Raw genomic sequence first — 24241 nt, forward strand, 5'->3', positions numbered from 1 at the left:
TCCTCTCTAAACCCCTAATTCCCCTGTATTTGTATCAGTTTCTGCTTCCCCCTCTCTTTCATAAATTGTGTATATGTATATAGTAAAAAAAAATGTTATGTCTTTTTTTTTAATTAAAAAGCAGTTAAAATGTCCACGGACGGTTGGCCACCAGGGGGCGTGCAGATGAAGACCTCCTCTGTGTGAGCTCCCGTGCCGTGGTCCCCAAAAATGAATTGAGCCCCCATTTTTGGACTTGCAGCTGAAAACCCAACAGAAAACGGCATTGGCTTCGCAGAGATATAGACACGGGTGTCTGGAGCCGAAACCGAAACCGAGGCCGGCCTCGTTTCGCCTCAGAGCGCGCCGAAGACTGCAGTGGCACCTACGCTCGGTGAAGCGCGGACTGGATGCTGATCTCGGGCACCCACACACCCCCATCCACAGTTGTAAGGCCCTGACGTGCTGCACGGTGGGCCGGCCCCAACGGAAACGCTGCGAGAACATTTGCAGAGCTGTCACACCGAGGCCCTGGAGGGAGCAGGGCGCCTGGGATCCCGGTGCCCCCCCCTTCCGCTGCACTGCAGCCCCAAGGCCTCATAAATCGCACTGGCGGTTGGATGACGACGAGCTGCGCTCCACCGAGCACGGAAGTAAGTGCTTTCCCCCGCCTCTCCTGTCCCTGCGTTCCCGTGGCGGCCTCGCCTCAGCATTACAGCGGGCCTGATCGGACCTGTGCCCATCCTCCGCAGCGCAGAGCGTCCCCCGGGAGGCCAGTCAGCTGAGTCTCCTGCACTGCGCTCAGAAGTGAACGTGTAGCCCGCATGAGAAATTACCCAATGGAATAAATGAATTTAAGCCCTGAGGGACATCCTTCATTCGCGCTCCCATCCGCGCCCTGAAAGCATGCCTGAACAACGAGGCAGTTACATAACTCCGGATACATTTCCCCGCACCATTACAGGCCCCTGTTGTGTCGGCCTCATGAGAGAGGCTGGCTGCCCACCTGCGGGGGATGAACAGTTGTGGACTGGTGCTTCCCTTGTTCCATGAATCCTAGAGAGCTGACCCCAGGGAGTGAGTGACTCTCACATCACACTGAGTCCGCTGCTGGCGAGGAGACACCGCACGAATCACCCGAGGTGACCTGTCTTGGTTCCCGGGATTACAGGGGAGACCAGACCCCCCATGGGACCGCTTCAGAGACTCAACCCGGAGATACACAGAGGTTTTTGTACATATACTGTGTGTGGTTGCGAGGAGGTGACCGTGGGGGGGAGCAGAGCCCCTCCTGATTTAACTCACGACTGCTCTCAAGAGCGATTCACTCTACCCGGGTCGCAAAGATAAGCTTACCTACTGAGGGAAAGGCCCCCAGAGGCAGTATCGCCCCCCTTACTTTTTGGAATTCATACTAACGGTAATACGGAGAGAAGGGGCATGTCCCTCATCTGTGGTCCCAACCATCTCAACAACTAAATCAATCCAAATTCTAGCACAAGCACTCCCAGGTGCATGAACCCCCACCAGGAATTGGCCATCTATGCTTACAGTTCATCGCCCCAACCCGTCGACGATTCTAAACTCATATTGTATGTGTTGTTGTCTCTTTGTGTTTTGTCTATAATAATGCAATTATGTAGTAAATGGGTTTTCTTAGCTACTTATTACATGTTTGACAGTATGCAAAACTCTAATAAGAAAGCAGTTATCATTTCACTATTCAACATGGCAAGATTATGAATATTGCACCTGCATCATGTATGCTGCACACACTGCCTATGTTTGTGCATGAGTAGCTGAGTTTACTGGATAGAACTTCATAATAGAATGCTATTTATGTCAATGCATTCCTTAATGCACTAATTAGCTCATTATATTTATTCAAATTGTTTGTCAACATTATAATCAGAATCCCCTGTACAGAGTTTTCATGAAGAGTAAATGCACATGTGATGTCATCAGTGATATCATCAATGACATTTGTGATGTCATCTTTGATGTCCTGGGTGTTAGCCTTAGTAGTGCATACTGGTGGCGCGATTTATGTTTGCTTAGCTTACCATAACTGGCAAATTTCAGGGGGTTTTCGGTTTTACTTGGAACCATAAGGTCCCTTTAACAAAGTTTCTTTTACTGAATTTCATAGGCTTTTAGTAGCGCAATTTAACCATAAGGTCCCTTTAACAAAGTTTTGTTTTATTGAATATACATTTTCATAGTGTAAATTTGATAGATGTTTACTAGGATTCCCTTACTTTCTATACATGTAACATAGAACATACTGAACACCCCGCTAATGATGTTGATGTCTGCAGATGATCGCGTACGACATTAACACTACCCAAACACTCGGGTTATCTGAAATTGTTCTATCATACCATATAAACACTGCACAAGTTCAAAAAGCAGCACATAAACACATTATATGTAATAATAAATAAGCAGTGGAACCTATATATCTAACACATCAACAATCCATTTAAATACGATATGTAATAAAATGGATTAAACCATTACAAAAAAGATATGCCTCCAACATACTTACCTCACAGAAACTGCATAGCTAGAAGCAACAGTAGACCTACACAAAACTATGAATACAATTTACCAGAAACTAGTAAGTACACTCCATATTTCTTATATATTTCTAAACCTTTTGTATGAGGTACAGTATAATTAATATATTTTTGTTTTTCACACAGAAATGTTCAGTACTTTGGCGTGCCTAGAAGAAAAATGTTCACGCGACGAAATGTCTGAAGACAGTGACACTAATGGTACACACTTCTCTATATAAGCCCATTAATAATCATTACTTTGTGTGTACTTAACATATATATATTTATTTTTACAGACCATACAAACATTGAAAATATTACACCAAAAGACACATTGGAAAAGACTCTGCAATGAATGGAACAGAAAATAGACATGCTCAAGGAAAATTTCAATGGTTTGAAACAGTTAGTGGAGGACCACATATAAGAAAAAAATTAAATATCATTGTCCCACCTGTACCTGTGCCTCCTCGCCATGTCCCAGTGAACTATCCCCAAACCCTCAACACCAAGAAAAATGTCCATCCCATCATCCCCTCCATTCCATCCTCTCTAAACCCCTAATTCCCCTGTATTTGTATCAGTTTCTGCTTCCCCCTCTCTTTCATAAATTGTGTATATGTATATAGTAAAAAAAAATGTTATGTCTTTTTTTTTAATTAAAAAGCAGTTAAAATGTCCACGGACGGTTGGCCACCAGGGGGCGTGCAGATGAAGACCTCCTCTGTGTGAGCTCCCGTGCCGTGGTCCCCAAAAATGAATTGAGCCCCCATTTTTGGACTTGCAGCTGAAAACCCAACAGAAAACGGCATTGGCTTCGCAGAGATATAGACACGGGTGTCTGGAGCCGAAACCGAAACCGAGGCCGGCCTCGTTTCGCCTCAGAGCGCGCCGAAGACTGCAGTGGCACCTACGCTCGGTGAAGCGCGGACTGGATGCTGATCTCGGGCACCCACACACCCCCATCCACAGTTGTAAGGCCCTGACGTGCTGCACGGTGGGCCGGCCCCAACGGAAACGCTGCGAGAACATTTGCAGAGCTGTCACACCGAGGCCCTGGAGGGAGCAGGGCGCCTGGGATCCCGGTGCCCCCCCCTTCCGCTGCACTGCAGCCCCAAGGCCTCATAAATCGCACTGGCGGTTGGATGACGACGAGCTGCGCTCCACCGAGCACGGAAGTAAGTGCTTTCCCCCGCCTCTCCTGTCCCTGCGTTCCCGTGGCGGCCTCGCCTCAGCATTACAGCGGGCCTGATCGGACCTGTGCCCATCCTCCGCAGCGCAGAGCGTCCCCCGGGAGGCCAGTCAGCTGAGTCTCCTGCACTGCGCTCAGAAGTGAACGTGTAGCCCGCATGAGAAATTACCCAATGGAATAAATGAATTTAAGCCCTGAGGGACATCCTTCATTCGCGCTCCCATCCGCGCCCTGAAAGCATGCCTGAACAACGAGGCAGTTACATAACTCCGGATACATTTCCCCGCACCATTACAGGCCCCTGTTGTGTCGGCCTCATGAGAGAGGCTGGCTGCCCACCTGCGGGGGATGAACAGTTGTGGACTGGTGCTTCCCTTGTTCCATGAATCCTAGAGAGCTGACCCCAGGGAGTGAGTGACTCTCACATCACACTGAGTCCGCTGCTGGCGAGGAGACACCGCACGAATCACCCGAGGTGACCTGTCTTGGTTCCCGGGATTACAGGGGAGACCAGACCCCCCATGGGACCGCTTCAGAGACTCAACCCGGAGATACACAGAGGTTTTTGTACATATACTGTGTGTGGTTGCGAGGAGGTGACCGTGGGGGGGAGCAGAGCCCCTCCTGATTTAACTCACGACTGCTCTCAAGAGCGATTCACTCTACCCGGGTCGCAAAGATAAGCTTACCTACTGAGGGAAAGGCCCCCAGAGGCAGTATCGCCCCCCTTACTTTTTGGAATTCATACTAACGGTAATACGGAGAGAAGGGGCATGTGCCTCCTCTGTGGTCCCAACCATCTCAACAACTAAATCAATCCAAATTCTAGCACAAGCACTCCCAGGTGCATGAACCCCCACCAGGAATTGGCCATCTATGCTTACAGTTCATCGCCCCAACCCGTCGACGATTCTAAAATGGCCACTCCACCGGCCCCAATCGTCGATGCGGACACAGCAGCCACTAAAGAAGACATTGCAGCTTTGCTCGCGGAAATAAGGAACATGGGTGCCAACATTGGTGGAAAGATTGATAAACTTACACAACGTCTCGACAGTATTGAGGACAGGGTTGAGGGGATTGAGAACAATCAGGCCTCAATCGACACTCTCGAATTGCAGTTATCCCTCAGGATAACTAAACTGGAACGAAGAGAACATGAGTTCAAACTTAAGATGGACGATTTAGAGAATCGGGAAAGAAGGAATAATCTACTTTTTTTTGGAATTCCAGAGAAAGAAGGTGAAACGGAAGAGGACCTGAAAACGACCCTACATGACATTATCAAACTCCTTGTCGCCGATGATAATATCGATGAACCCAAAACAGAGCGCATTCATAGAGCAGGGGGACCGCCTGGAGGACCCCGTTCGGTCCTGGCGCAATTTCATTGCAATCAAGATAGAATGAGAGTGCTCGAAAAAGCGAGGAGCGGAGGCACCATCACCCTGAGTGGCGCCCAAATAACTATTTATCAAGACCTCCCCTCTCTGACCTTAGCCCTGAGGAAAATGTGCAAACCACTTACTACATGGCTCAAAACCCACGACACCCGCTACAGATGGGGATACCCTTTCTCTCACTCCTTTGAACATGAGAGCACGGGAATCAGGCTGAGCTCTGAGCAGGAAATTAAAGCATGCATCTCTGACCTACTGAGCCCACAAGCTCAGAAGCAACCACGTAATCATGCACCCGGAGATGAGAGAGAGTGGCGGATACAGGGCCCGAAGAGGAGGAAGGTGAAAGGCTCGAGAAAATACCGCAGAGGAAATGGCTCCCCGGAAGGGGGCAGTTGACACTAGACGGTTACGGTATAATTTGGTTGACTTATATTCTCAGATGGATAAGTTAAGGGGATATGTTAAAAGAATGTGTTTAGGAATCCCACCTGGATGCCATCAATATGCTCACACTGCTGGGAGGTTTCAGGGGGCTCTTTAGTTAGTTTCGATGTCTACTATGCAAGGGGACCGTGAGGTAATGGTCTCCACTGGTGGTTCGGTTATGGGCCAGTGCTTCCAACTCGGCTCAAACGGACGCCACCAAACTCAGGGAGGGCCGACAGGGAGGGAGGGGAGGTGGTGGGAGGGGAAGGGAATGAAGACAAGTTTCACTTCAGAGGTACAGTTGAGTTTTCTGCACGGGAAGGTAGTCTCGTGGTCTCTTGAATATCAAGGGAAAGGGTGGGAATGGTCAAAGAGCTCACATGGACAGGTAAACCACTGTTGTGATGATCGCTGAGTCATGTTCCAGGGGTACCATGAGGGTGGGTACGTTGAATATTAAGGGCCTCAATTCGCCCACTAAGAGATCGCTTGTCTATAGAGAATTTCTAAGGTCGGGAATAGACATCCTTTTTTTATAGGAGACCAATTATGTGAGAGGTGAAGAAAGGGTAATCCTGGGAAGGCGATCTGGGTCAGAGTTCTGGGGTTCGGGCCCATTGAGGAAGGGAGGGGTGGGAATACTCATCAGGAAAGGAATAGACTACAAGGTTATGAAGGTCTGGTCAGATGTGGAAGGTCGAGCTTTGCTTGTCTCAGGGACCATTGGAAAAGTGTCCGTCACAGTTGCCACGGTTTACTCCCCCAACGTGGGTCAGATCAGATTCCTTTCCAAGACGATCCCCAAAATTATGCTGGAGGCGACAGGTCATGTAATCCTAGGTGGGGATTTCAACGTCTCGGTGGACCCCAGACTGGACTGGCACCCTGGTAACCCAGAAACCAGAGATAAAGTTACTGGGGACCACATTCAATTTAAAACAATGATGGAATTGTATGGTTTGGTTGATGTATGGTGTTGTATGCATCCCACAGACAGACAGTACACCTTTTTCTCAGTTCCACATAATACACAGACCCGCATTGATTGTCTCTACTCTTCAAGAGATTTATACGACACGGCTTCCCACTCAGAAATAATCACAATCTTTTGGACGGATCATTATATGGTACGTGCTGACTTAGGATGGGGGTCCCTCCCAGTTAGAGGTGGAAAATGGAGATGTAATGAGTCATTGTGGAAAGATCCCGTCTTTAAGTTAGAGATGGAAACCGCAATTGAAGAATATTTTCGACTGAATGACACTGGTGAGGTCTGTAAACAAGGGGTCTGGGAGGCGGGTAAGGCCACGTGGAGAGGAATTCTAATGAGGGAGGGGGCTAATAAAAAAAGAGAGAATCTCCTGATTGAGAACAGACTCCGCAGGGAAATCATCCAGTTAGAGATCGGCGCAAGAAATAGAAGCAAGGAAAAAAAGGGAAGAACTCCGCCTCCTAGAACATGAACAAATAGCTCGCAAACTTCTTCTCCTGAAACAAAAATTCTATGAGAAGAGGGATAAAGTGGACGCGTTATTGGCAGCCAGACTACGTGCACAGCAGGCAGACCGCAGGGTGCACGAAATATCTGATCGAGAATCTGCCTCGGAAATCGGACGATCCACCATCCCGGAATTATTTGCAGACTTTTATGAAGCTCTGTATACTCCAGAGGAGGATCTTGATAAACCAAGCATTCAATCCTATTTAGATGATGTTGACATACCCAAATTAACAAACACTGAATCAGAAACCATAGACGCCCCTATAACAGGGGAAGAGATTCAGGAAGCTATAAAGAGACTCACGTTAGGAAAATCCCCTGGGGAAGATGGGTATACAGCGGGTTTCTACAAAACATTGGCGTCACAACTCACTCCCTTCCTTATTGACCTATTTAATCGGATCCTAGAGACGGGGCACCCCCCAGATTCATTTGATAAGGCACTCATAACGATTATTCCGAAAGAGGGGAGAGATCCCAAAAAATGTGGTTCGTACCGCCCCATTTCTTTACTCAATATAGATGCCAAAATATACTCCTGGGTCTTGGTGGCTAGGATTGAATCATTCATCCCCCGCCTTATCCACCCCGATCAAGTAGGTTTTATACTCGGTCGCCAAGGTGCAGATACCATGTGCAAGACACTACACTTGGTGCATGCCTCCCACAATCTGCACACTAACCCCGCACTACTTTCCATTGATGCAGAAAAAGCGTTCGATAGGGTAGAATGGGACTTCTTAATGGAGGTTCTTCAGAGAATCGGATTGGGCCCAAATCTTAGAAAAGGAATCCAGGCAATGTATTCATCGCCCACAACATCGGTATTTGTGAACGGGGAATATTCTAGATGGTTCCGATTGACACAAGGCACCAGACAGGGATGCCCCCTGTCGGCCATTCTGTTTGCCCTATCACTTGAACCAGTGGCACGCAATATTAGGAAGGACCCTGGCATAGAAGGCATACATCTAGGACGCACAGAGTATACATTAGCTCTATATGCTGACGACATACTCCTACATGTAGTTAACCCAGAGAGTTCCATCCCTCGAGCCATGCTCCTCCTTGAGGAATATGGTCGCCTATCGGGGTTTAAGATCAATCGTGCCAAATCTGTACTCTTTCCCCTTCAGGGAGACCCAGAGGTAAACATTGCTAAATATTCCTCCCTGGCATTGACGATTGAACATGATACAATGCAATATTTAGGGATACAAATTACAAAACATTTAGACTCCCTATACGAAGCAAATTTTCCACAGATCCTAACTAAGCTCCGTACGGATCTGGCCAGGTGGGATAAATTGTCGATTTCATGGCTAGGTCAGCTCAATGCCATAAAAATGACTCTCTATCCCTTTCAGATGCTCCCAATCAAAATACCGGAATTTTATTTTACAGAAGTTAAAAGAGAAATTCTAAAATTCTTGTGGCAGGGGAAGAAGGCCCGGATAGCCTATTCTATCTTGACGTTACCCAAAGATAAGGGAAGAGTGGGCCTACCTGACCTCAGGAAATATTACGCTGCCACTCAGCTGCGTGTATTTGTCCCTCACTTACATAGCCATGGAGAACCACAATGGGTAGCAATGGATAATCAGTATCTAGATCCGGCGACACTTGGAGAGTGGATATGGGCACCGCGGAAGTGGGTGCTAAGGAAAACGAGGGATCATCCGCTCTTTTCGGCGATATTGGAAATATGGAGAAAGGGCCCAGAGATGAAAGGGATCACCTCATGGCCGACCCCGCTAAGCCATCTGTGGTCTCCAGGCATCAATAACCACATCCCTAACGTGGAGCGATTTCAGGCGTGGTATGAAGCAGGACTAGAAAGGGTGGGTCAACTCCTCTGAAGTGATTCCTTCATCACTCTCCCAGAATTAACAGAAGCCCTAAACATAGGGGTTCTCTCCACTTTTCACTACCTACAAATCAAAGGGGTCTTGACGAAGGCGACATGGAAGGAAAAACTGAGTAGGGATCTCACCCCCTTTGAGAAAATGCTAGACTCTAAGACCAACAGGAAGGGACTGATTTCCCTAATATATAAGTTACTACTAGAGGGAGGTAGTGGATCCTCGCTCACTCTCCGAACGCGATAGGAGAATGATATGGGAGTGGAAATTGAAGATGATGTGTGGGACAAAATGTGTACCATGGCCACACGTACCTCAATATCATGCCAATATAAGCTCCACTCCATCAAACTTTTGCACCGCTGGCAATATGACCCGTATAGGCTGTCCAAGATGCACCAATCCTCTTCCCGCTTCTGCTTGCGTGAATGTGGATAGGTCGCAGACTATTGGCACATGTGGTGTGGCTGCCCTATGGTTAAGGTTTTTTTGGGATGAAGTTTTGGGATGGATAAGGCACACGGATGGAATCCAGAGAACTGCGAGTCCGCACTTGGTCCTGTTTAATCTCGAGAAGATAGAGGATGAGTGGACGAGGGTCCAAGGCCTAATCCCCCACCTACTACTAGCCGCAGGGGCGTTATTAGCCACTAAATAGAAATCACCCATGACCCCGTCTAGGAAGGAGTGGATCAATGTGGTACTAAACATATGCACTATGGAGAAAATCACTGCATCACTCCACGGTAGAGCAACACAATGTGAGCTCTTATGGTCTGTCTTCCTAAGTTCATATATGTCTAAGCCATACCCGACCCCAAGTGATGATGAGTCCTCACCCTGAGGGGGTCGGATCTGGTCACCTTCCACTTGCGTGTTGATTTCCCCCTCTCTGGCCCATTCCTCCTCTCACGTTGCTAACCACACACTACTCTACTGATGTAGGTACACCCCCCTCATGATGAACCACGGAACAAACCACACCGAACTAGTCTCAGCCCTTGCAGATGATCTCATGACCAAGACTCCTTAATCTCTAAGCGTCACGTCTTCCGTTCACGGGGGGGGCAGGTGTGAATTTGTTTAAGGAATGAGAAAAGCATTGATGTTTACTTTGTTGTTTTTTTGTTCTCCTGGGAGCGTACTTTGGGTCTTACGCACTGTACAATGGCACTATTTGGTTATGAGAAAGAGCTCAGTCCAAGTATGTATCCACTATGCCCACATTTGTAAATGTTTTTCTGTGTTTCCTATTGAAAAGAATGTTCACTTTAAAAACCTAATAAAATCAAATAAAAAAATTCAAAAATGTCCACGGACAACGCACCTGTCCGGCCTGTCCATGATTAACAAAATGCGGATGTCGTAAGGACATTACACCTGTCTGTACCATTCGCAACCAAGATGGAACTGTTCTTAGAACACACCATGTGTCCGGGATGTCCATAAATGAACAAAATGGGGGTGTCCTAAGGACACTATACCTGTCTGTACTGTTCGCAACCAAGATGGAACTGTTTGAAGAACACACCTGCTGTCCGAGTTATCCATAAGTGAACAAAATGGCCAAATCCTAAGGACACTATATCTGTCTGTACCGTCCGCAGCCAAGTTGAAACTGCCCTAAGAACACGCGCGGTGTCCGGGATGTTCGTAGTCAAACAAAATGGAGGTGTCCTAAGGACACTATACCTGGCCGTACAGTCTGCAGAACATCTACACACATGCGCACCACACCGGTAAATCATGCGAACATTGCGCCTGACCGTAACTGTCCTACTCGCTTATGTCGCACTTTTAATTAGTTTCAGGACTCGAGCACTGTCCGTAGAACCCCGTGCGCATCCGCATGACCGTTCCTGTGCATTTGTTGTCCTGTGGACACCCGTTCCCTTCGCGGACCTGTTCCCGATGTCATCATGTGACCGCACCCATGCTGAGCGTGTGTCCTAATTTGCAGACTATGTCCGGTTCCCCAACATTTTAAAAGAGCTTATTTGGACAAACCAAATTATTTTACAGTAAAAATTCACCATTTCACATGTCCCAGACAATGGACCTGGCTTTCCACATATTTTTGTAACTTTTTGAACCTTTTTGGGTGTTCGATATGTTCGCGAGGCGTACCCCTCCTGCACTATAAAAGGCCACACCCCAGAGCCGATATTCATTGTACTTCTGGCTATTGCAGATTGACTTTTTCTGCCTTTGCTGCTCTTGCTGAGATTATATCATCAACCCTAATGGCATCCATGGCTGCTGTTGCTACATCTGCCTCAGCACCACACTCAAACCCTCCACCACCACCACCTCCCCAAGGGCTTGCAGAAGGGAAAACGCATAAGGATGTAGAGACGGAGGATGAAGAGGATGAAGAGGATGAGGTTGAGGAACTCCCTACTACCAGCACTCGCCGGGAGTCTTGGGTGTGGCAGTTGTTTACCGTTTATGGTAACATACCAAAAGCATGTCGAACAAGGTCACCTGTAACCAGTACAAATTGGTTGGAGTTGTGGGAGACGTGGTTCGTACAGCTTTGGTACGACATCCATGAAGGGACACCTAACTTCGTCGGACATTCGCAAGGTTGCACCTTGTGATCAACGTAGTAGGTTGAGTTCCTCTACAGCATCCTCAGTTTCTGCTCCTCTCACCACAAGAGACACTCCTGTGGGAGAACGCATCCTTCCAGCTGCTTCAGAGGCCATTTGTGATGCTGTTAACCCTTACCTTTCGAGCACCAGAAGACCTGCTACCTACCTAAGTAAGGCACACCCTAAATCTTCCTCTCTCCGCCTGCCCTTTCTTATCCCCGTGGTTGGTGTCCCTTCCTTAACCTCCTTTCCCCTCCTATCCTAGTGTGTTGTGTGTAAAAAAAACAACAAAAAAATATAAAACAACAAAAATCCAAAAAAAAGGTTCTTTTCAGAGCCGCCTTTCACAGATTCACAATAGAAGTGTCAAATAAACAGTGCAGTGCCCTGTGCATTTTTTGAAAGTCCGTGGACAGTTCTAGGACATATGCAATTTTAGGGTGCTGCCCTAGCAAAACCAATGCACTTTTCTCTGGGAAGAAGTGGTGGCTCTGAAAAGAACCTTTTGGTGGTGTTTTTGTGTGTTTGAAAAGCTTGAAACGCTGCAAAATAGGTCACTCTAATTCCAAAACAGGTCGCAATCCATTTTGTACATTTCTCAAAAACATCTGATTGCCAGCATATGTAAGATGGACTCCATCTCTGCGAAAAATGTATGTGCTATGAAACATAATATTTTCATTTTGAAAAGAGGACATGCCAACATCTCTTAGAAAGGTACAAACAGCCTTATTGACATTGCGCCTCGCTTTCTCCATTTGTGGACGAAATAAAGAAGAACGCAGCCATATTTGTCTTTGCGCAATACGAGAAAAGATTACTTGGGAATTTGGAAACATGTCCATGACCTTCTCAAGTCCTTCTTTCATTGCAAATTATGAACAAATTCCAGACACATGTCCTAAACTGTTCCCTACACAATGAATTATAATTATGTCCGGATGATGCTCTGTCTCTAAAGTAGCACAGAGAGGTACCAAGTCCAGCCACTTCATTCCACGCACTCCATGCCAGTGCATTTCCACATGAGGGAATCCAAGATCTGCAGCTACTCCACAACGTTCTGCATGCACATCCAACCAGTGTATCCATGAGTCTCCCAAAATCCAGATAATCTGTTTTCGAAAACACATAGCCATAGCTATCTGTTTTTCTCTCTGGAAAAAGACGCTCTCACAAAATCTCACATTACACAACGCACCCAATAAACTTTACCGACCAATCCCTAGCTCCGCTCATTCTCATTTGCATGTCTCTCCACCCCAGAATCCCTGTATGTAATACGCGCTGTCCGCAGACTACCGCCGTGTCCGCGGACATATCGAAGATCTGAGTGTGGTGAATGTACATTTAAATAGTGTGTCCCATTTCCCCTTTGAAGTGGGCTTTGAAAAGAGCCTTTTTATTTTTTTGCAGATGCCTGACAGACACCTGTTATTTTGTATTTTTTTGGGGCTTTTTTCTTTTTACTTTACAACTAAAATCTTCAAATAACCTTCTCAAAATCAACCCTTTCATTCCAAAACAACATGGCATTTCCCAAAAAAGATAAAGAAATACCATCTTCTTCAAAATAAACAGCATTACTCAAATCAATATTCTCATTATTACAGAAAAACATACCAGCTCTAAGCATGAAAGCACACATGCCTCGATAGATTGCACACCTAGCAATGTTTTGCTGAGGACAAAAACAGAACTATTGTCCCATATTGCCCTAGGTAGTAATCCAGAAAAAAATATTTTCGCATTTGGAAGGATGTTCATTACTGCCTGAACCAACGGTTCCAAATCTGCCAACAAAGTAGGGGCACTCACGTAGCCAAAATGGAAAGCACCATGGCGCAAAACTACCAGATGGGGACTGTTCATCCTAAGCATATCTTCACAAACTTGTAGAATTCCCTCTACATTGCAATCAGGCACAGTGCTCCACACCACCTCCACTCCTTTAAAATCAAAATTGTTTGCCACATGCCTGCATTGAGCATACTGCTGTAAACCATGGACAAACATATCTCCGAGCACCAACACCCTGACTTTCTCCACCTCTGCCATCTTCACTACACTCAGTCTCTTTCTACACAAATCCACAATATCAACATCTGATTGGCTGATTCCTACAGTCCCCTTTCCGTACTGGATCTGCTGAAAACCCTGGATGTGACAGCCGCGGTGTCTGCGCGGCACGTAACTCTTATCCAGCCCTTCTACCCTTTCCACATCACTCTCTGTGCCATTCCCTCATTGGATACAGCTAAGCAGTCACACAACCATCCACCAATCACATCCAAGACCTCTACATCTAACTCCATCATCAGAGTCCCGCACTTCAAATGTACTGTTGATCACTCTGAGTACAAGTCTCATATCATTGGAAAGCACCTACTACAAAAGCTACTCTACAAGTCTCCAAGATTTCCACTTAGAGCTGCATTCATATCCACATACATGAATACAAACTAAAGGTTTGCATATTTCGTGTTATGAATCCAAATAAACAGAGTAATGCCACTAAACCTGCATAGCCTATACATACATGCCAACCCTCCCGATTTACCAAAAAAAGTATTTTAGCAAAAATGTTCCACCTCAAAATCCTTCAGAATCAAATAAAAACATGAGACACATCATGCACAACCATTCAAACCTACCATAGAAAATTCATCTTAGAAGCTTTAATAGACAGTGCAATCCTTCTCAAAAGAAAGTTATTCATTTTAGTGCTAAACAGAATGAAAGCACTAAGAAAACTATCAAGTAAATTACAAAAAAAACTTCTCAATAAACAAAAGGTTAACAAAAATGAGTTCTTAATAATAATAATTAGGCATTTATATAGCGCTATGAACCTTCAGGTATCTGAATGTGGCTTATTATTACCCACGGTGTGTGGTGCTCATTTATCGACCTCGGAAGGACAAAAGGCTGAGTTTTGGCCTCGCCGGGATTCGAACCTGCGTTAACAGGCTCTGCACGGATGTCAAAGCGAGCGCTCTACTCGACGTGCCACTTGACCGGCATACCTGCAGGGGTGAATGGAGTCACACCACGAGCACAGAACCATATTTTAATGAAGAAGAATACAAACAAAACCAAATAAACAGAATTGCCATCCATAGAAGTGGACAAGGTTATGAAAAAATTAATAATACCATAATGGAACAAGAAATACTGCTTACAAAAATATCCCCGGAAAACTCAGAATTACCACTCCATTTTTTCAAATCTTTACGCCAGTTCCTCAATCAGTATGTGAAAGGCAAAGACAAAATCAAAATGAAAGTGCTGCAAAATATGGATACCTGTCCAGTGCGCAAATACACAGGACTACAAGGACATTCATTAGCCTGCATTTCAGGACCTATTTGCAAAAGGACCTTGCATCATATCAAAATGATATCAACACATCATTCAACTTTAAGAAATGTAGTCTATAAACCGTACTATGCTAAAAGTCCTGCTTTAGCACTAGCCAATTTAAATAACATTCTTCTACATGGTACACCCAAAGACCTACTTGAAGAAATCAACCACATCCAGAGAAAATATTTTGGAAGTGAAAGCCACTTACAAAATGCAATAGCTTTACAATAGACTAGCAACAATTCTGCACATAGCAACCTTCTACTACACACATACACAAAAGAAATACTAAAAGTTAATAGTACAACCGCTGATGTACCAAACCATGTGTGTGTGTGCGTGTGTTGCCGCAGAACTTTTTATAAAAGTAACACAAAAACTATAGACGTAACATACAAAATAGTAGACAAAGAAGATTCTAAATGGTTTGAATTAGATCTCTACCTTACAGCAGAAAGCAAATACGAAATAACTGACCCCTTAAAACTTTGCAGTTACTGCACTACAAAACTTGACAACAAGCAAACTCCTTCACATGCTAACACTACCAAAACCCCTGCAACAACTCAATTTATATGAGAGCATCATAATTCGAACAGTGCACCCATTTCAAGCAATAATACGCCTTCAAGCAAAAACAGCAAAATTACCTCCCTCTGAATGGGTTAAAGGCATTTGTGGCAAAGAAGTTTATCTGAAGATCTGAAAGAAAATGTGCACACTCTGGGAGTGCAACATCCAATAGAGCAATCTTTAATTGTCTTAGTAAATGGTGTACCAACAAAAGACAAACAAATTTGGCAACAACTTGTAGACTTACATAAGTTAGACAAGCCTTGGAATATCTAAAAGACAACAACGAATACCACAAAGAAATAAATATTGAAGAAAAATTAAGGGAAACAGCTGAAATAATTGAAGAGTCGCCAGAAACTGGTCAATTTGAACGTCTAGATCCTGCTACAGTATCCAATATTTTAGACCATTACACAATTCATCCATTACACTCTAATGACACCATAGATGATGCACTAGTAACATACCAAATCAAATGCGACAAACCAAAGGATCACCAATCAGCATATGCTAAAAAAGTATAGAAGCACGTGCTTTTCCTCTACTCTTTCCTACTGGAAAAGGAGGAAGGTACAATGATACCACTTGGAATTATATTGGAACCACTTGGAATCTTCATTGTCAAAGGCACTCAGATAACAACCAATCCCTAATGAGCGCTTTGTGTATGTATCCATACATAATTGTGAGCAACTTGTACAAAATGCAAACCATGGTAGATTATGTACTACCTGCAATTCAGATAATCGCTCCACCTTACTAATATAAACACATAGTAAATACGTAATACTGATGCTTTTACGTTGCAATGCAGATGGTACCAAAAACAACTGCAAGCTGACTGGATGCACATATGGTCAAGTATTCTTGGTAAGAAAACCTTCACAACAATAGGTATAATCTATTGGAGACACAATGTGGAGATGTGGAGACACAACCAATGCAGGTCACTACACTGCATATATAAAAAATAAATGTGGATGGTTCGAATGTAATGATAGTACCATTACTCTAAAGCAGAGATTACCAGCAAATCTTACAAACGCTTATTTAATATTCTTAAAACCAAAATTTCATTACTAATCTGTAGTTAAACATTAACAAAACTTCAATTAAAAAACTATAAACTGTTAGAATACGCCAACAGGTATCTAACTGCCCCAAAATTCTATAACAAACAAACAGATACATGAATACCACTAAATTATAACAAAAAACAGGTATCTAACTGCTCCAATAATCTGTAAAAAGCCAACAGATAGAAGAGTAGCCAGAAATAACAAGTGAACACTGATAACAAACAAACAAATAGTTTGTAGCATAACAAAAAATGTTTTTTTTAATCCGACATGGATTTTTTTTCCCACAAACCCAATGATTTGAAAAACAAACACAGAAACTGAGCACATTGCACAGTACACTGGTTTGTAAACTTCGAAATATAAGGGTCGAAAAAAAGTTAAAATGTCTATTATGCAATGTAATAAGTCTTTATAAAATACATACACTAACGTGCTTTTTTCTTTTATCACAGAAATTGAAAAATAATATGTACTCCAGTTACCAAACTCATGAAAAAAAATATATCCAATCTCAACAAATCAAACAGTAAGTATATTCTAATGCAACACATAAATACTGCTGCATAACTGAACCATTGAAGCAAACATCTAACCAGGCACTACAAATCAAAATGTTCACCTCCATGGATATATTATACTACAGTGCTTGTTACCAAACTCTACAATCTTAATGACATGACGTAGCCAAAACTTCACACACAAACTATACAAATACAACAGTACAGAAACTGCATATTTCAAACATTTGATAGATATTCGATTCTATGGGTGTGATCTATGGGTGTGATATGCTGCGGTGGTTATGGCCAGGGCCTAGAGTCTTGGGTGTATGGCCTAAGGCCTATGGACTGCGGCCATGCATCCAAGACTCTAGGTCCTGCCCACAATCACTGCACCATATCACACCCATGGTGCTTTATAATTTCAGTATTTATAACTTAGGTCTTGGGTGCAAGACCTTCAGCCATGCACCCAAGACTCTAGGCCCTGGCCACAACCACCACAGCATATCACACCCATAGATCACGCCCATAGAATCAAACATTTTAACTGTCTATATGGGCCCACCCATATCACACTTTCTGCAAAGTTTGAAGAGAATTCATCCAGGGAGAGCGAAGTTGTAAGCCATGGTGGCTCATAACTTCAGTGCACATAACTTCAGTCTTGGGTACATGACCTTTGCCCATGCACCCAAGACTCTAGGCCCTGGCCACAACCACTGCAGCATATCACACCCATGGTGGCTTATAACTCCAGTACTTATAACTTCGGTCTTGCTTGCATGGCCTTCGGCCCTGGGCACAACCACCACAGCATATCACACCCATAGAATCAAACATTTCAACTGCGGCATATGGTCAATTTTTCTGTCTGCTGACACTGCGCGTGTCCTTAGAACAGTTTCAACTTGCCTGCGCACAGCACGAATGGGAATACTATCCTTACGACACCCCTCATTTTTACTAATTATGAACATCCCAGACAGCATGGGCATGGCAAATACATCAGTAGCACCTGCCACCTAAACAAATATAGTATTTCACCCATTTCTTACTTCCCAAACCTCCCCAAGCACTCTTGCACAACAAAACACTCCCCAAAACTGCATTTTGACTCTGTTCGTCGCCAACACTGTCGGCGGATCCAAGATGGCGGGCGCATCGGAACAATCTGACGCACATCACGCCTCATTCCAGCCAATCGGCGGACACGTTGTGTGTTTGCGGACATGACACGAGCTGATTAGCCAATCGGTGTCCTGCCCGCGGAGCGTACAGGGAAGTGTGTATCACTAATTTTTTTAGACCTACTTTTTGATTGTTTTAAAAAAAACTACTGGACGGATTTTCACCAAATTTACAAAAGCCTGCTTTCAGGACCAAGCCGCTGCTCCTGCCGCAAATTTGGTGAAAATCCGTCCAGCGGTTTTGGCTGTAGGCGTGAGCAAAGTTTTTCCCCATTCAGTCTATGGGAAAAAAAGAAGTTTTGGGACCCCCCTGTAACTTTCACTTCCAAAATATATTTTCTGGATATGCTCTATTTCTTCGAGTAGGTCTTTGGCTGTACCATGTAGAAGATTGTTATTTAAATTGGCTAGTGGTAAAGCAGGACTTTTAGCATAGTACAGTTTATAGACTAGATTTCTAATAGTTGAATGATGTGTTGACATCATTTTGATATGATGGTAGGCGCTTTTGCAAATAGGTCCTGAAATGCAGGCTAATGAATGTCCTTGCAGTCCTGTATATTTGCACACTGAACAGGTATCCATATTTTGCAGCAATTTCATTTTGATTTTGTCTTTGCCTTTCACATGTTGATTGATGAACTGGCGTAAAGATTTGAAAGATTTTTTGCCAATGTTACACATTGACGTGCATGGCCATTTGTATACTGGACGTTCTGGTTCAGTCAAATTGAGAGGTAATACTAAGTTTTCTGGGGATATTTTTGTAAGCAGTATTTCTTGTTGCATTATGCTATTAAGTTTTTCATACCCTCGTCCAGTGCTGGCAATTGTGTTTGTTTGCTTTTGTTTGTATGCTTCTTCATTAAAATATGGTTCTGTGCTTGTGGTGTGACTCCATTCACCTCCACAAATATTTAAGAAGTTATTTTTGTTGTCATTCTGTTTATTGAGACATCTTTTTTGTAATTTAATAGTTAGTTTTGTTAATGGTTTTGTTCTGTTCAACACTAAAATAAATAACTTCATTTTGAGAAGGATTGCACTGTCTATCAAAGCTTCTAAGATTAATTTTCTACCATAGGATTTAAGGGTTGTTCATGATTTCTCCTGTTTCTATAAGATTCTGAAGGACTCAGTGGCAGAACCTTTTTTCTAAAATACGTTTTTTCGTATGGTTACTTGCCAGTATATCAAGATTTATAGGAGCAGTGTTAGCAGTAGTGGTAGCTGAATTCGTGTTAATCACTTCCTGTTTTGTTTTAAATTTTGCAAGAGGGGGGAAAGTTTTTGAATTAGAAGCGTGTTTTGTTTCGCTTAATGACTGTATTCGATCTTTTGTTTGAACTTTTTGTACAAATTCTGCTAGAGATGAATGCTTATTTTGGACACTTTAATTTTCATATGCTTTACTTCTGCATTGATTTCTACAGACTTGCTTCTTGGTAGTTATTCTTTGGGGTCTGTTGAAAAAAAAAGAAGGTATGGGTTGGGATGTTCTGCAATATATGTGTGCTGCGTGCATGAGTGTCTGAGTATGATGGTAAGGATGTATGTGGTGGTTTGTGATTGTGCATTGGGCAGCTACAACTAGTTGGGAAGGCTATTCTTGTATTTGTGTGTTACTATACTGGGGTTCAGATGACACTACAAAGTAAGCTAGTGGTGAGGAGAAGCACTAATACTAAATGTAACAGTATATGATTAAAACAGTTCTTCGTCTGTAATACTAACGTTCTAGAGTTATGTCATTTGTGCACCGAAAAACAGGGATTGATGCACCATTCTGCTCGCTAATCCCTTCCCCTCACAGGCCGATTCATGGAGTTAATGTGCGCTGAAAATTACTGCGCAAGCATGTAAAACCGTGCTAATCGCAGTGCAAGTGCAAAAATCGCAGCAAAACCTGCGCACATCGATTCATGGAAGTCCGTGCGCGAGTACATTCTGGGATGTGCGCTGAAAATCTGTGTGGCGCACATCGGCGCACAGGTCATCTAACGGCGTGCGCTACGGCCACAGCGAAAGTGCACATCCTCCAGGATGCCCCGTAACACTGGGGCATCCTGGAGGATCCCCACCATAGACTCCATACCCGGGGACTGACAACTGTCTCCCCGGGCATGTAAAGTCACCATTGGCTTTACTAGATCTAAATTTACTAACAGAACTAGTACAAACCATCCTATTGTGGACATACTAGTAGGGGTAATTCGATTAATCCTGGGTCTGTTATTCGAGGGGGCACTGTTCTGTCCCCCCTCATCGAGTTTTGGCTGGTGGCAGTGGAAACTACTTGTTATATTCGACCCCGAATAAAACTCAATGGGACTTTGTTGGAGGTTAATACTTTTTCTCGTTAATCTCTAACGTACCACCGGTTTATTTATCTTAAATAAATCTATCAGTTGGTATTTTCTGCCAGAACTCGGTTTTTAAAATGGTGTCTGTGTTCGTCTCTGTGACTCCTAAACCAAAGGTTGAACCCTTTGTTCCACTTTTGGCGGGCTTCTACTCAGAAGCCCTCCAAAGTAGTGCCATTCTGTTTGGGGACCACAGGGGGGGTGGGAGGGGGTTTAGGCACCCTGGACTGAGTTGCCTTGCCAACTCAAGTCGCACTATGGTGTGATTGGCCCAAGTGGTGAGCCACCCCGCTCACCACTTAGCGTGTTTTGATTGACAGCTAGGCTGAATGCATGGGGGTTTTCTGCATAAAAGCAGGGCTTTTGGGACAGGATCTTCAGAAGTCGCCACAGGACCTAAGAATCCGACGAGGGTAAAGCTGAGTCGACCTGCAACGACGACACCTCCGGTGGAGCCCTGCTGAACCGACTCACCACTTCCCGACGACAGAGGAGATCTCCCCGGCTGGAGAGTCTTCTTCCCCTGACTGGTGAGAACAACCAGTCCCCTTTGCTTTTTCTTCGTTCCAGGACATAGTGGTGGAATTGCCCGTCCTGAGCACCCCATCCTGAGCACCCCGGCAACCGGATAGCCAATACCCACTGTACCGCGACCAAAAGGTGGTGCCCTGTGATGGAGCACTCCGCAGCTGGTCTCTTTCCTGGTGGTGCAACGATCTTCAACTTTCCTTCGACTATGAGATCATCTCTTCTCTTGGCAAAGCCCCAACTTGCATCCACCACCAGGAACAACTGCCCCCGCCGGAGCTGTCTCTCCACAAACAAGGTACCCTGTCTGCCTGGCTTTCCTTGTGTCACTTAGCGTGAGGTGTCTTATCCATTGGGTTGCCTCTAAGCCTTCTTAACTTTCTTTCTGAATGGCCCAACCTTTCGATAACAATTTGCGATAAAGACTTGAAATGCATTTCCACTGTGATACTTTTTGGGACATATCGCCTTGCCTCTCTCCGAGTGGGCCTGGCCTCTGAACTTTACGATCTACAGTAGACCCTGCCTTACTTGCCTTGCATTTGTTCGTAAAAGTGTTGGTACTGAGTTGATTTCATACCCTGCCTTTTCTCTCCCGTCCTAACGAGTACTAGAGTGCCATCTAGGTTAAAGCATTCACCTCTGTCTGCAAATAAGTGGTGCCGATGAACCTAGACTTGTCGAACTATTGCTAGAGGGATTGATTTACTTATAGTAATTGTAATTGAAGTTGTTTGCCGTATTAGTGCAGGAGTGTTTTCTATAGATGTGTTCTTATAAATAAATAACTATATATCTTTACACCGAAGCTCTGTCCGTGTTTGCTTGTTCTACTGTGTAAATTGCCCTATTTTGTATACTCCACATACTGCCTAACTCTTCTTGAGGGAAGTCTGACTGCTCAGCCACAGCTACAAAGTGAATCTGTGTGGTACAGACTGCTACCAAGTGGGTTTACTGCCAAACACCTGTAGTCCTAATCTTTTGCAGTGGTCCCAGAGGGAACTGCACAGGTTTCCGCCTAACAGTCTCCTTGCACCCCCACCCCCCAGCACTGAGGGGCACCTGCCAGCAGGCCCCCACTCATGTCCCCTTGCACCCCCACTCCCCAGCACTGAGAGGCACCTGCCAGCAGGCCCCAACTCATGTCCCCTTGCACCCCCACCCCCAGCACTGAGGGGCACGTGCCAGCAGGCCACCACTCATGTCCCACTCATGTCCCCTTGCACCCCCACCCCCCAGCGCCGAGGGGCACCTGCCAGCAGGCCCCCACTCATGTCCCCTTGCACCCCCACCCCCAGCACTGACGGGCACCTGTGAGCAGGCCCCCACTCATTTCCCCTTGCACCCCCACTCCCCAGCAGTGCAGGGCACCTGCCAGCAGGACCCCACTCATGACCCACTCATGTCCCCTTGCACCCCCACCCCCAGCACTGAGGGGCACCTGCCAGCAGGCTGCCACTCATGTCCCACTCATGTCCCATTGCACCCCCCCAGCAGTGCAGGGCACCTGCCAGCAGGCCCCCATTCATGTCCCCTTGCACCCCACCCCCCATCACTGAGAGGCACCTGCCAGCAGGCCTCCACTCATGTCCCACTCATGTCCCCTTGCACCCCCACCCCCCAGCAGTGCAGGGCACCTGCTAGCAGGCACCCACTCATGTCACCTTGCACCCCCACCCCTACCTGCCAGCAGGCCCCCACTCATGTCCCCTTGCATCCCCACCCCCCAGCAGTGCAGGGCACCTGCCAGCAGGCCTCCACTCATGTCCCCTTGCACCCCCACTCCCCAGCAGTGCAGGGCACCTGACAGCAGGCCCTCACTCATGTCCCACTCATGTCCCCTTGCACCCCCACCCCCCAGCAAAGAGGGGCACCTGCCAGCAGGCCTCCACTCATGTCCCACTCATGTCCCCTTGGACCCCCTCCCCCCAGCAGTGCAGGGCACCTACCAGCAGGCCCCCACTCATGTCCCCTTGCACACCCATGCCCCAGCACTGAGGGGCACCTGCCAGCAGGCCCCCACTCATGTCCCCTTGCACCCCCACCCCCCAGCAATGAGGGGCACCAGCCAGCAGGCCCCACTCATGTCCCACTCATGTCCCCTTGCACCCCCACCCCCCAGCAATGAGGGGCACCTGCCAGCAGGCCCCCACTCATGTCCCCTTGCGCCCCCACCCCTCAGCAGTGCAGGGCACCTGCCAGCAGGCCCCCACTCATTTCCCACTCATGTCCCCTTGCACCCCCACCCCCAGCAGTGCAGGGCACCTGCCAGCAGGCCCCCACTCATGTCCCCTTGCAACCCCACCCCCAGCACTGAGGGGCACCTGCCAGCAGGCCCCCACTCATGTCCCCTTGCACCTCCGCCCCCCAGCACTGAGGGGCACCTGCCAGCAGGACCCACTCATGTCCCCTTGCACCCCCAACCCCCAGCACTGAGGGACAAGTGCCAGCAGGCCCCCACTCATGTCCCCTTGCACTCCCACCCCCAGCACTGAGGGGCACCTGCCAGCAGGCCCCCACTCATGTCCCTTGCACCCCCACCCCCCAGCAGTGCAGGGCACCTGCCAGCAGGCCCCACTCATGTCCCACTCATGTCCCCTTGCACCCCCACCCCCAGCACAGAGGGGCACCTGCCAGCAGGCCCCCACTCATGTCCCACTCATGTCCCCTTGCAACCCAACCCCCCAGCACTGAGGGACAAGTGCCAGCAGGCCCCCACTCATGTCCCCTTGCACTCCCACCCCCAGCACTGAGGGGCACCTGCCAGCAGGCCCCCACTCATGTCCCTTGCACCCCCACCCCCCAGCAGTGCAGGGCACCTGCCAGCAGGCACCACTCATGTCCCACTCATGTCCCCTTGCACCCCCACCCCCCAGCACAGAGGGGCACCTGCCAGCAGGCCCCCACTCATGTCCCAATCATGTCCACTTGGACCCCCACCCCCTAGCAGTGCAGGGCACCTGCCAGCAGGCCCCCACTCATGTCCCACTCATGTCCCCTTGCACTCCTAACCCCAGTACAGAGGGGCACCTGCCAGCAGGCCCCAACTCATGTCTCCTTGCACCCCCACCCCCCCAGCACTGAGGGGCACCTGCCAGCAGGCCCCCACTCATGT

The sequence above is a fragment of the Ambystoma mexicanum genome, chromosome 2q (genome assembly GCF_040938575.1).
Source record: "Ambystoma mexicanum isolate Mex_15411 chromosome 2q, UKY_AmexF1_1, whole genome shotgun sequence".
In the NCBI taxonomy this organism is placed as follows: domain Eukaryota; kingdom Metazoa; phylum Chordata; class Amphibia; order Caudata; family Ambystomatidae; genus Ambystoma; species Ambystoma mexicanum.